Genomic DNA, 14,644 nt, shown 5'->3' with positions numbered 1-14,644 from the left:
AAAGATGAGTTTGGCTTAAGATGAATTTAAGTCAAAATATTTTGCATATAGAACTTGTTATTTATAAATCATTTTTAATTTACTTTATAATTCTTATTAGATGATTTAGTACCATAAAAAGAATTTTAATCATTTCCGAATATGAAGGTGATCATTATGAAAAAAGATTTAAGTAAATATTCAATAATTCATAAATTAAATTGAGACATATATTTAGGCAAGCTAAATTAAAACATACATTGTTCCAAAAAAAATATTGTGTTATAATACAAGTGCATTATGTTCCTAGAATATTTAATAAACTAAGCTCCGAGAATGTAGTTGCAACTCGATTGTGCTCAGCTGGTTACTTTTCTGTAAATATCTGCAAACCATTTACAAATATTAGATTAACATTTAAGTACCAAGTACCTAAGTCTTAAATGAAATGTATGATTTCTGTCTAGTAGATACATGAAGTACTCGTGTCTTCCATACTTTCTTTCCATATAAGTGGAGCAGATCCTCTTCCAGTGTCTAATTTCTCCATAAAAGAAACAAGATCCATCTATGTGGGCCTTATTGGATCTCTTGGGATTAAATGTGTTTAGTCCATAAAACATGGACCTCCTAGATCACACAAGGTGAATCTTTTGGGCCTTGTAATTTTCCTAGTTTGATGTTAGAAACATCTTTAGCGTCACAGTGATGCCTTCACTAGGTATCATGTTGAAGTTTATTGCTCAAAGAAAATAGTTTAGGACTAGAACCTTTAAGTGTATACAATTTCATAACTCTCATGAGATTGTCTCTTAAGACATGAACCCATTCACTGAAGTTGTATATAGTGAATTTTATTGTTTCATTAAGTCGTTAAAGAAAATGACAATTCATGGTAATGAGAATGGATTATTTAACTAGAAAATTTTAACAAAATTCATTTAGTATTTTAAATATTTAAACTCTTTAATAATTAATACCTCTTTAGTTTCTAAAAAAATTAATTATTAAAGTCTAGGATACAAGTTGCAAAACCAATAAATGGTTAGGTGACCTTTATCCCATTTATTTGAATTCAACTTGGTAGATATCGATTATCAATTATATCTTACTATATAATTCCTAGATGTATGGGATCGCTAATAAAAAATTTGATTAGACATGTTTGATCACATCTACGCCTCAAAACTCGCTTTCTTAAATATAATCCAATTTGAAAAGCATGTGTAACCGGCCTATAACTTTGTTATAGAAATCGCGAAGACACCCCGACCATCAAAAGACAACACTAAGCGGTTAGATATCCTTTATCCCACTAGTGTATACAAGAGATGTGTGAGTGTTCTTTAAGATGGATTGCATATATTTGAGGTGTGTAAAAGGGTCTTTTATATGTTTTATAATTCTATTTTTTAAACACATATGATAACATGGTTATTACATGCATTTAATAAACCATGGTACCAATTTTCAAAAAAAAATCATTTTTAAAGGTTCTATACAAAAGCTAGATTTTATATAATTTAACGTGATTAAATTTTAATAACTGGTATTAAGTTTGAGTGAATTTTAACCTTTTATATGTTTAACAAAACTTCCTTTTATTACTTATATATTTGGAGTTCATATAAGTTAGAAAAATCACCATTTTAAAACTTATATTTGACTATTTCAAAATTTGTCGTTAATAACGTGTTTATAAAACCGGATTTTATTTTAAAACAATAAATTGTTACATCTTATGTCCACATTATAAATATTGAAAACCAAAGTCAATGTCATGTTTATTTTTTTCAAAAATTATTTTAGCATGTGAAAAACTAATTTATCAACCACACATAATAATTGTATAAAATAAACAACACAAACATACATAAAATTATATGTGCATAAACATAACCAACTAATGACATTTTTTATGAGCCAACACAAAAAAAATGTCAAGTTCATTCCTAAAGAGACATTTTAAGAGACCAAAAATCTTCTTGTAATGTTGTTGTTGAAACTTCAAGTAGAGAAATTGCTTACAAAAGATTGGAAAAACTTCTTGAAAACAATATTTCAACAACTGTAACTAAGAGTCCAACAACTCTTCAAAAACATCATTAGTGACACTTCTCAGAAACTATCACTAACTTTCAACATGTTTCTTAATCATGAAAATTGCTCTTTGGTCTTCAAAAAATGGTTCTAACTTCATTTCTTGTTACATTTTTGTACAAATAAATTATTTCTAACCATTAATCTCTTATTTACAAAAATAAACCAAGAAGACTAAACTATTTAATTTATTACATACCATATGAATAAATAAATTATTGCAACCATTTTATAATAAAAACAACAAACACAACAACACGACAAACATAATGGTCATTGACTAGTTTATGCACATCATACATATCAACATACACATTAAACAACCTTTGTTTTTATAAGACAACTTTAAATGACAAAAGATGCATGAAACTTTTCTCACAAAAAAATAACAATTATAAAGTTGTCGTAGAAAATATATATGAACTTGTTTTTATACAAAACCAAGTTATCCATATTTTCCAAAAACTAAGATATTCAAAAAGCAAAAAATCTAACCAAACTTGGAAGGTGACCCTGATACCAATTGTTGGGTTTTTATTCAAAAATTAGTTTAAAAAACATAAAATTTAGTTAACGGAAGACTTATAAATTTTGAATAACATAAACAAGTGAAACCTACCAAGGATCATCTTACAAGTTATAGAAAGATTAAACACCAACCAAAGAAGAGATGAAGAAATAACAACCTTTGTAGTTCTTCGAATCCTCTTGGAAGGCTTGGAAGTTAATGAAGAATGAATTTTAGAGACACCAACAATACATCAACTTGATGTAGAATGCTACTTCTTTTGTATAAAACTATTAGGACTCTTAAGCTTTATGTTCTTAACAAAATAATAACATAAAGAGAGCATGAAGATGCAAGTAAACTCCAAAGGAATGAACAAATGGAGAGAGTATACACCCTCTCTCCATGTCACAGTTTTTGGTGTCTACAAAATGAAGGCTTGAAAGCCTTTATAAAGTAAGGTAATCTCTTAACCATGTAAGCCTTTATGTCCCTAGACCATAATATTCCCCACGATTGTAAGACATGACCTTACTTTCAATTAAAGTAATAAAAAATCCCATGCCCTACAATTCATTCTCTAATTTCGGCCATATCCCAAAAAAAGAGTTAAGTTTATATTTTGTAAACCAATTTTATAAAATATAAACTTTAACTTTTTTGTTAAAAGAAAAAATAATTTATCTAGTCAAAATGTTGTGCATGACTTATTAATTCGTACCATATGAATTATGTGATGTTACTTGCTAATGAAAATTATTATTTCCGTGAAACAAATCAATTTCAATTTATTATAAGAGTTTAATGAATATTTATTAAAATCAATTTCTAATAAATAATCAATTATGTCAAGTTGTTGTTAGTATGAATCATTAATATCATATGTTAATTAGTAATATCACTTTAATATGATTCTTGAGCATACAATATCTTTCGCTAACATCAGTAAGAAAGTGAACGATACCAAAATTAAGATTATTTAGTTGAAAGCTCATGACCATCACATTCTTATGGAACGCTTGATACCAATTAGAGTTAGAGGGTTATTAGAAAAAGACACTTATACACATATTGTAGACATTTTTATGTTTTTCAAGCAACTTTTCTCTATAACATTAAAGGTGGAGAATATGAGGAAAACAAAAGTCGACATTATTTCAATCATGTGTAAGTTAGAATTGATTTATCCTCTAATGTTTTTTGACATTATGGTTCTTTTAGTTATTCATTTACCTGATGAAGCGATTTTTAGAGGCCCGATATGTATGTGATGGATGTATCCATTGGAAAGGTATATGAAAAAACTAAAAATTTATGTCAGAAATAAGATGAGGCTGGAAGGTTCTATAGCTTAATAAGATTTATCATTTTGTTCAATGTATCTTCGAGATGTGCAGACTCAATTCAATCGCCCCGAAAGAAATGAAGATGTCGTCGTTAAAAACACAAAGTTTTGGATATTCGAATCCAAATGTCGACTGACCAACGCAAATCAAATCAAAACTTTTAATCCAATGGAAATGCATAACATGGAATGGTTTGTACAGAACATCTGTGAAGAAGTCAGACAATATATCAAGTAACTGTGCTTATCTCTAACTTTCATTATCTAATTTTTTATATCTTTTTACATTTATGAATTCTATATCTTTTAGTCATCAAGGTAGGAAATTCAAATCTAAACATCCCCAAAGTGATGAAAAGAGCGAATTTCCTAACTGGTTTCTTGAAACGTAACACAAATTAACTAACATATTTGTTTCGTCGATCTAAAGAATACATAATACATATTATTATATTTGATAGGTTCATCAACTGAATTTAGAAAACTCTCCAGAATTCTACAAACAGTTGTCGCATCTAGAAATGGTTCACAAATGAATGTTTATACTTATACCGCATTCATATTCAACAGTGATAGGTTTATGGTACTTAGTCGTGACGAACAACACACAACACTAAACTCTAGGGTTTTAGCAGTGGGTGAGAATGGAGAGAAATATTATGGTCAGTTAGAAGAGATTATAGAGTTGCGGTATATACATGATTATTCAACTGTACTATTTCGGTGCAAGCGGTGTGATACTTGAACATGAGTTATTTCTAGTAATTATTTCACTAGTATCGACACACGACACGAAGAATAATATATGATTAACTCATATATGCTTCAAAAGCTAAACATGTGTTCTACATCCAAGAGCCTTCTTAAACAAACCAAAAAATAACCATCGTTATGTCGTCGAGCATGTTAATCATCAAAGTATTTGGGATTTACCATCGAACGATGATCGTGACCAACTTGTTTATGACGACTCTGTTCAAAATGTTGATAATAGATCAGATGAAAATGTTGACAATGTGGACATAGTTCAAAATATCTCTTCATCCAATGCTCCACATTTGATCAATTTCAACATGTACATTCAGAACATTCCTAGAGTCAATGTTAAGCTAGAAAGTGCAACTAAAGTTCCTCTTTCAATCGGTTGAGTCAATGATGTTTCTGATTGCGAGACTGATTATGAAGAGATTGATTCTGATTATGATACTGAAAAAGACACTGAAGGATATGAGGAAGATTATAATTAGAATAGTTATTGTGTAATGCGTATTTGTAATAAAAACTTTATATGGATTCTTATTTTAAATAGAAATGTTTATTCCTATGTAATGCGTATTTATAATAGAAATTTTATCTATATCATATAATTTTTCAGGTAATAGCGTTGATATGGATCTTGTTTTCATACAACATGGTTGTTGTTATGGTTTGTAAACGTGGGGGCGGTGGAGTCGGGGACCCACCTCTACCAGGCGGTAGAGGTGCTGGTCAGCATGATCAGAATGGTAAGTCTTATTATGAATTTTTATATACTATTTTTTTCATTTATTATAAAATAGCGTTCCTAATAATTTTTAATTATATTTGTAGTTGTGTCATACAGGAGAGTCATAGGAAAAGTGAAAAACATTAAGCTAAAAAAGGCGCTCTTAAATAATAAGGACAAACCAATTGACATGGACTATGATAGAGATATGACATTTGCTCCTGTAAGAGAGCCAAAAGAAATGTTTGCACGAGAAATAGGGAAAGTAATGTGGCGGATGGTCCGTTTTGATACAAGACGTTGGAAAAAAGTTTCCCCCTAATAAAAGATACAGTAAATCAACATTTGAGGGTAAATTATTTATATAAGAATCTTTTTTATTGTTATTTATGATTGGTTTTTACTTAGTTAACTTTTTTTTTTGTTTTTGTAGACAAAATTTGATTTTGATCAGATTTCCTAGAATATAGAGGTTTCTAGGTTGTTAGAGAGTTTTGAAGTAGCTTTGTAAAAGTTTTTAGATGCTAGGTTGTTAGAGAGTTTTGAAGCGACTTTGTAAAAGATTTTATAGAGTGTAATGCTGACGCAAAAGCATATGTTTTAGTAGTCAAAGTTATGCAGATATCCCTTAAGTATTAGACACCCCCTGATGATATGGAGATTGATAATTGGAGGAAAGCAGTTGAGTATTTCCAAAAGGATGAACACCTAACTGCTTCGACAAGAAACAAAAAAGTTCGTGAACTACAAACAACCGTGAACCGTGGGGGAGGGGGGGGGGGTGAGCTCGTATAACAATACTTTCTATAAAAGGTAATATACGATATATGTAATTATTTATTTAAAATATAATCTAATTTTTAATGGTAAACAGAACCTTAAGAAAGTTGAAACTTTTCACGCTGCTCATACCGATAAGAATGTTGTATTTGTTACTAATATAGCGGAGCAGCAATGCGTAAGTATTTAATTATAATTTGATCATATAATTAAAAATTTATTTATACTTAATTGTTAATCATATTTGGAAAACATGGAATTGGTTAATGCAAAAGCTCTTAGAACAAATGCAAGGGCTAGAAGGTGAAATAAATTTATCACATGCTGAAGAAAGACCATGTTTCGAGAAAGTATTAGATGAACGGTGTGGCCATATTAGAGGCCTCAACTGAAAACCTTCTTCTATCTCGTCGGATTGCACAACCATCACAACCACCACCACAGTCACAACCATCACAGGTAAAACAAGACTATTTAATTTCAATAAACGCATACCGATTTGGTAATTTTGATTTGTGGTGATGATTTGCTAAAAGTTTTGGTAATTGTTTTTTTTTTTGTCAAAGAATGCATGTTGATTTGGTAATTGTGTTTGTAATTGTGTTTTTATCCGAAGTGCAAGAAAATAACAATGTACTTTGGTATTTCTTGTATTTAAGGTTTTTTAGCATAAAAAAGTAGACTATTTAATTTCAAACTCACATATATCTATATAATGATTAATAAATGCATGTTGATTTGGTAATTGTGTTTATGTCTAAGTGCAAGAAATAGAAATGTCCTTTGGTTTTTATCCCTAGTTTAATAATAGCAATGTACTTTGGTATCAATAAATGCATGTTGATTTGGTAATTGTGTTTATGTCCCAAGTGCAATAAATAACAATAATAACAATGTACTTTGGTTTTTTTTTTATCCCTAGTTCAATTGGGGAAAGATCAAGGAGGAAGCGGGGGGAGGGGGGGGGGGGGGGGGGGAGGTAAAGATGATGGTTTGCCAGATAATTAATTTGTGTTTTGTATGTTAGACTTATTGTCACACGTTGGTACTTGTTGGAATTATAACACTTTTGTTTATTATGGTATATGTATGAAATTGTAACACTATTTAGTATCTAACTGGATGTGATTATTTAATTTTCTTTTTTCTGTATTTAATGTTGTTACGTATCAGTGTTTTTGCACCTGAAAAATGTTGATTTAAAAAAAATTAAAAATGTAAAATAATATTAATGATGACAGAGGGAATTACCGCCGACTAGGTTATTAGCGGTGACAGAGGGTATTACCAGCAACAACAATATTTACAACGACAAATATCTTTAGCGGTGACATTCGGAGCAACAGCGACATGACAATAACGACGACTTTTTAGCAGCAACGTGTCACCGCTATTGCTTTTACCGGCGACAAACCTATCCTTAGCGGTGAATTTTGTCGCCGTTTTTTTTTTATTTTTTTTATTTTTATTTTTTTTATTTTATGTTATTGTGTCATGCATCGGATATGGTATAAGAGCAAATGAAAGCAAAGTTACTCTTATATAATAACTTTTATCTATACACACCATATATTTTTTTATTTATTTGACTTTTTAAGAATATAAATGATTGTTTATAGATAGATAAATAAATATTACTTCCTAAATGAAAATATGATTACAAGAATTAATTTTTAATTTAAAATTAAATTAACATATGACCCAACAAATAAAACATACAAAAATATATTAACAATACTATATATAGCCTAAACCCTAAATAGTTGGTCTCATCCAAAAGTGAATAAGGAAATGAATATTAAATGATAATTCAATTCAGTTAAGAAAGAAAGAATGACGTGCCAACGACTTTTAAAGAAGTAGTGAGTAACAGTTCTTACATCGGGAACGGGTGAATTCACACAGAATCATCTATATAACTGTCGAGCATGAGTGATTGAAGCTGCAAGATGACCTGATTAACCATATCTTATCTTCATATAAGTGTAAGTCTCCATCTATGTATATATATACTCATATATCACAGAATACACCAGACAGAAATACTCACAATAACATAAAGAACAGATGGAATGGTTTAAGATACCAGATCATGCTGGCAGCTTCAATCTCTTAGACCAACATGGCAACATGGACACCAGTATTCTCGAAACAAGAACTACAATTTTAGATAGATAGACACACACAGAGAGATATATAGAGAAAGAGAGACTTCATGTATCAGAAGGCATGCATGTTTATAGGTCGGGATGAGGGTATATGTTGTCATTTTTCACCCACAGAGAGAGAGAGAGAGAGAGAGAGAGAGAGAGAGAGAGAGAGAGAGAGAGAGAGAGAGAGAGAGAGAGAGAGAGAGAGAGAGAGAGAGAGAGAGAGAGAGAGTTGTCAAAACACAGTTGTGTAGTTTTGTTTCTTCTTCAGACCACATAAAGTTTCCGACCACATAAAGTTTACATATTCATCTTTCTATATCAAACTGTACATGTGCGTATGTATATATTTATTATAGCCATCGATGTTATGTGATAAGAAAAGGGACCACCAATTCAAAAGAACAAGTTTCCACAAATTAACTAATGATTTTTAGTTTTTTACCACCCCTTTAGTATGGATAGATTTACTGGCACATACATACGGACCACCTGCCATGTAATAGAGTGAGTACACGTGTTTCTTTTTGTAACAATTGATTTTTCACATGATTGTTGAAACGAATCATGTGAAATTATATTTTCAACTCCACGCATGGAATAATAGAATATTGACGATAAAACCATAGATTTCAAACACCATTCCATCACCATGAAATGGATTAACGTTAAAGAACACATTGATTAGTTACTATTTTTTTATTGACATTGTAGCCAAACCAACTATCTAGGTTTGTTTTAAATGGTCCTTATGTTACTTTTTGATAGTTTAGGAGCATAAAACCTATTTTTACCTGCTAAAAAAAGACATTGACTTGTTATTATCCCTATCTTTGACGACGTAGCTTTTTTCACAAGATATAAGAATTAATCTAAAATCCACCACATAAATTACCAAATCAAAACCATAAGTTAATCAAACACCTAAAATGATGGAACCATATCATAATATCTCTGACTCCCACCAAAGAAACTAGTCAAAGTCGAATTAACATCCTCAAGTCCAACATCGATGCATAACGGACACCCATTTCTATCATCGTCGTCAGTGTGTACCATGACATTTGTATCTCTGTTCTTCACTATACATTTGCAACCCACCACAACTGCTTCTCCGCTTACTCACCACGTTTCTATAGTCGGATTCTGAAGCACAAGAACTCTCCGACGAGAAAGGCGACTCATTGCAAGCCATCATCATCCTGGTAACTTTCTTCTTCGTCTTCTCTTCTATCTTGATCCTCTTCAACTCATTGCAACGAGCATCATGTTCTTCTCGTCCGACCTTTTTTTCTGCCAGCTTGCTCCACCACAAAACTCAACGGATTGTCCTCATAAACAAGCCATAAATGGTCTCAAGGGTTTATCCCCACTCCACCATATATCAAAGTTTTATGAAAATTAACAATCTAAGAACAAATATAAAGCACAAAATACTTCATCAAAAACTTCCCTTTCCCTTGTCTGATTGTATCGATGCATCGACTCAAACCCTCCGGCCAATCAAAGTTTCGTGAATCGTTTACATAATAGATCTGACCTCAAGGGGGATTTTGATGTCTGGGTATGTGAGAATGAAGTCTCTGGTGGAATGATCGAGAATGAAAGTGTGCGTACCCAAACCGAATGGGGTGCAGAGTATAGTGGTGTAGGAGTAAAGAACATAGACGACGGTAACGAGGCAGTTGCCCCTATGTAATGAATTCAACAACGTGTTCTCCTCTGTTGTAAGATTATCGAGTTCTATTAAATGATTGTAGATCCCGAATATTATTCTGGTATGGATTGACGTATCAATGTTACTGTTGGATTAGTGTCTAAGTCCATAACTATATTTGGTATGCACTTGACTCGACTCGGCAAGGTCCATTTGGGTTGCATGACATCAGAACATTTGGATAGACCGTTTGTGAGGAGAGGACATTTGTGACATATTAATATATTATAAGTTCTAATATATTAATATGAAATCATGTTATTTAATTAGTATTGATCAAGAATAAATTTGGACTTAATTTAGTGATCAAAAAGAGACTAATTAAATATATGGGGATTGATTGTGTAACTCTTTCATTCTTATATATGTGGGCTTATGATCCATGATTCCTTATGTTGGGTTTAACCCATGTGGTGACCCATGGATACTCCATGGAGGTTAAAACCCATGGAGCATAAGGAATGGGTAAAGGCATGGGTTACATGGTGTAACCCTAATATGCTCATTATATATGGACCCCTTTAGCTCAAGAAATTGGCACTAGTGATACATTTATGAGGGCTAGCCGATTTGAGCATGAAGTGTCTTCTTCTCATGGTTATTCCATGTGTTGGTGATGTAGTGTGAACCATTTGAGGTGTCACACTTGGGGCACTAGGCTCTCGATATTCATGGAGTCAAGCTACATCAAGAGGTATGTATTCTAACTTGTTATATTACCCAAGTATCAAAAGATTGTATGCTAGATACGGTAATACCTTGAAATATTCATATTTGCATGTATAATAGAGAAAACATAGATCCAAGGTATTTAGGGTTGCATGTACACTTAGGAGTGTTAGAATGCTCATAACCCAACATTGGTATCAGAGCCTAGGCTTGTTTTCAATTATACTTGATGCAAAGGGCTGAAGAATGCTAAAAAAATTGATTTTCGGGCTGTCTGGGCACTGCACTCGCCGAGTCTACTGACGGACTCGCCGAGTCCATGAAGAAACTCTTGGGTTTTGAGCATTCTAACACTCCTAAGTGTACATGCAACCCTAAATACCTTAGATCTATGTTTTCTCTATTATACATGCAAATATGAACATCCAAGGTATTATCCTAATCTAGCATACAAAACAATGAATATAACAAGATAGAATACATACCTCTTTGATGTAGAATGTCCTCAAGAAGCTTGAGTGCCTAGTGCCCCAAGTGTGACACCTCAAATGGTTCACACAACACCAAATACACTTGGAATAACTTGAGAGAAACTTGAACACTTCTTGAAAATCAGCTAGCCCTTTCTTCTTAACTTAGTGGCCGATTTTTCCAAGAGTATGATCTTTATATAGTTGTTACAATTAGGGTAAACCCTAATTGTCTTGGCTTTCTATTTCCTTGGATCCATGGATTCAAATACACCATGGAGCATCCATGAAGCATCATATGGGTTTTAGCCCAACTTGATAATCCATGGAGCATTAGCCCATTATACAAGTATGGATGATTTACACAATCAACCCATATATTTAATTAGTCTTCTTTTGATCACTTAATTAATTCTAGATTAATTCTTGATCAATACTTATTAAATAATCTTATTAATATATTATAACTTATAATATATTAACAAACCTTAAGTGTTATTTCTCTCATTATAGTCTATCCAAATGCATGATGCCATGCAACCCAAATGGACCATGCCGGGTCGGGTCAAGTCTTACCAATTATAGTTATGGACTTAGACATTAATCCATGTTGGGAATGAATCTGAGATGACGAATGCGGAATATCATGAACAATCAAGAATCAATCACCATAATATGCAAGTAATCTGATAAAGGGTTTTTGTATATTGATTATCTCATGAACGTAAAGAGAAAAACCATAATCTGGTAAAAAGCTTACACCAAAAGTAAACTTAATGATTATCTATAGGGAACAATAAATATCTACCATAAATATAAAATAAATGCCTAATATAAAACCAATGCCTTAGCAGAGCTCGATTAAGAACTTCTGTTGTAAAGGCACCGTAGGGAATCATAAAATGATTAACCCTACAAAGGCTTCCCTAAATAACCAAATATGCCATATCAGTTTCAATATCTCAAATACTCAACAATCTCCCCCTAGATGTTGAAACTGATGAAGATCACGATTTCAGATCTTCTTGGCATTTATCCCCCTAAATTGTGATACTCATCAGCACATGGGGTCTTCAAAGCGAGAGAATTAGAAATAATCTTCCAAATACGAACTCCCCCTTGAATAATCATCACTCCCCCTTGAATCTTCAACAAATACCATGGAGAGAATCTAGAAAGTTAAGAAGTATCACCAACAATCTTCAAAACCCGTCAGATATGATGAAATAAATCCCGTTAGAATAAACCCATTTCTCAAAAATTAAAACCGGAAAAATAACAAAAATTAATTTTGTATTTTCCAATATTTAAATTTAGACAAAAGAATAGAATAAGAAGCAATTATTTTAGAAGGGTTTGAAAAGAATAAGACCAAAGAAAAGGATAAGAAATGATAATATTTTGGAAAGAATGGGTAAAAATCCGAAAAGTTTGGAAAGAATTTGGGATATGTGGTTAAATTGGTGAAGTTCTGAAAGTTAGGGGCTGAAGATGAAAATATATGCCATTGCTTCATTTTAACGCTGAAAGAAATAACATTGAGTCATCTTCTTCGTTCATTCAGAGAACGGCGTTTCTTTGACTTTTAAAAAGTCCAAATAGATCTCGCTTAGGAATTTACTCCTGATACGAACCCATTGAAGCTCCATTTGAAATTGCAGAAGAACACAAACATCATTCAAGCAAATAGTTCCGATTACAATATGAAGTTTCGATTTTGATTTGTAAAATCTGATTCCGAGTCTGTCCAATTCTGTATTCAATTTTGATTCTCGAAACTTTGATGTTTATAACGACGAACAGATTCCGATCGTAGTTTGATTGGTTCAGATCCCAAATCGCTTTTGATACTACTGATTTCTGTTTTCAAACAAAATCCAAATCGATTTAGAATAATGACGTCGACTGATTTTTGTTCCTATTTCCCAGTGTCAAATTCACAAGCTAGAAGACCCATTATCAGATTTGGAGTGCCGATTATATAAAATATCAAACAGCGACTTCACGATGCCGAAGATTTTTGACATCTAATTCCAACAAAAATTTCGATTTCAATTCGCTTGAACCCCGATTTCAGTTTCGTTTTGCTTTCAGTATTCACATTTGAAATCGAACTCTCTTGATTTGAGCGAGAGTAACTGAGTTTAGAAACATCGACAAGGTTCGCTGCAAGTTCAATGGTGCAAATCAAGGCAGCCCGGAATCGTTGACCTCTCGCTCCTATGAGTTTTGCTTCTTGATTGTAAGGTTCTGGTGAGTTCGGTTCTTGACGAACCAACCTTCACCTCTTGTGGTATTCGGTTCCAACTGTGAATCCAGATTCGTTCCTATCGCTCCCAATCGAATCTTCATGAACCGAAAGCAAATCAAGGAACGAGAGCTAATCAAGGACCGAAAGCAGGTTCGCTTCAATTTCATACCCAAAGCGAAATAGACCGAACGTTCGGTCTATTTCGGTTCCAATTGAGTTTTGCTTCTTAATCTTGAGTTTGGTTCTTAGGTTCGCTTCAAATATAGTTGCAGGTTCGCTCCATCAATTACACAACCGAAAGCAAAATCAACCGAACGTTCGGTTGTGAACAGTAGATTCGGGTTTGGTTGTTAATCGAGAGTTCGGTTCTTTAATTGTGAGGTTCGGTTCTTTAACTTGAGTTCGGTTCTTATTCGTGAGGTTCGCTTCTATGAGTTCGGTTCATAATCTCCTTCTTGACTGAGACTTTCGTTTTTGAGTCGGCTTCAAAGAAACATAGATATACAGTATGCCGACTGCAAATGAACAAACGAAACCTTGAACACTAACACTGCGATTAATTGCAAAATTGGAAGTCTATACCAAATTTATGATTTTGGCCCCTAGAGAATCAGTGAAGTGACACATTCATCCCTTTACATCTTCATAGTTGAGAACATAACCTTTTATTGAGACTAAATCCGGAAGCAACCCCTCCTGTTACAACAAATTGACAGTTTGTATGCTTTAAGCAGAAAAGTGTCAGAAAGCAGCTTTATTTTTGCAGATTAATGACACTTTTCACCCCTTTTTCGACTTTTTCAGCTTTTTGTCAATTCCAACACACAAAAAAAAAACAATAAATTTGATTTCTTCAATAAAATTTCATATCTTTGACCCAATATTCACCAGATTTCACTAGGATTTTGTCCCCATTTTTTTTTTGTTTTTTGTTTTTTTTGTTTTTGTTTTTTTTAAATAGAGGACAAAATTTTTATGGGACTTTTGGTACCCATTTAAGGTTCAACTTTGAAGTTGGTTTCTTGCACACCCACTTATTTGAAGAAAATATATCATCCTCTGAAAATAATACCCTCTTTTTAGTTGGAAAACAAAAATTTCCGAAAACTTCATTGAACCAACCAAATACTATTTTCTCCTTTCTCCAACTTTTACCATATTCATCTGAAGAAAAGTGTGAACGGAATTT

At 32.4% G+C, this 14,644-nt stretch overlaps 1 long non-coding RNA gene across 1 annotated transcript; it reads right to left on the bottom strand.

Annotated features, from left to right (window-relative positions):
• Positions 1-4,667: 4,667 nt before the first annotated feature.
• LOC145093620 (uncharacterized) lies at positions 4,668-8,629 on the bottom strand. The gene is made up of 2 exons (XR_013702971.1): positions 8,079-8,629; positions 4,668-4,904 (listed from the first exon to the last, which is right to left on the bottom strand). It is a non-coding gene; the product is annotated as an uncharacterized LOC145093620 (long non-coding RNA).
• Positions 8,630-14,644: the final 6,015 nt, after the last annotated feature.

The sequence above is a fragment of the Lactuca serriola genome, chromosome 3, assembly GCF_051521515.1.
Source record: "Lactuca serriola cultivar US96UC23 chromosome 3, Lser_US96UC23_V15, whole genome shotgun sequence".
In the NCBI taxonomy this organism is placed as follows: Eukaryota; Viridiplantae; Streptophyta; class Magnoliopsida; order Asterales; family Asteraceae; genus Lactuca; species Lactuca serriola.
The sequence above is the reverse complement of the archived record's forward strand: the minus strand, read 5'-3'. Positions and strand labels throughout refer to the sequence as shown.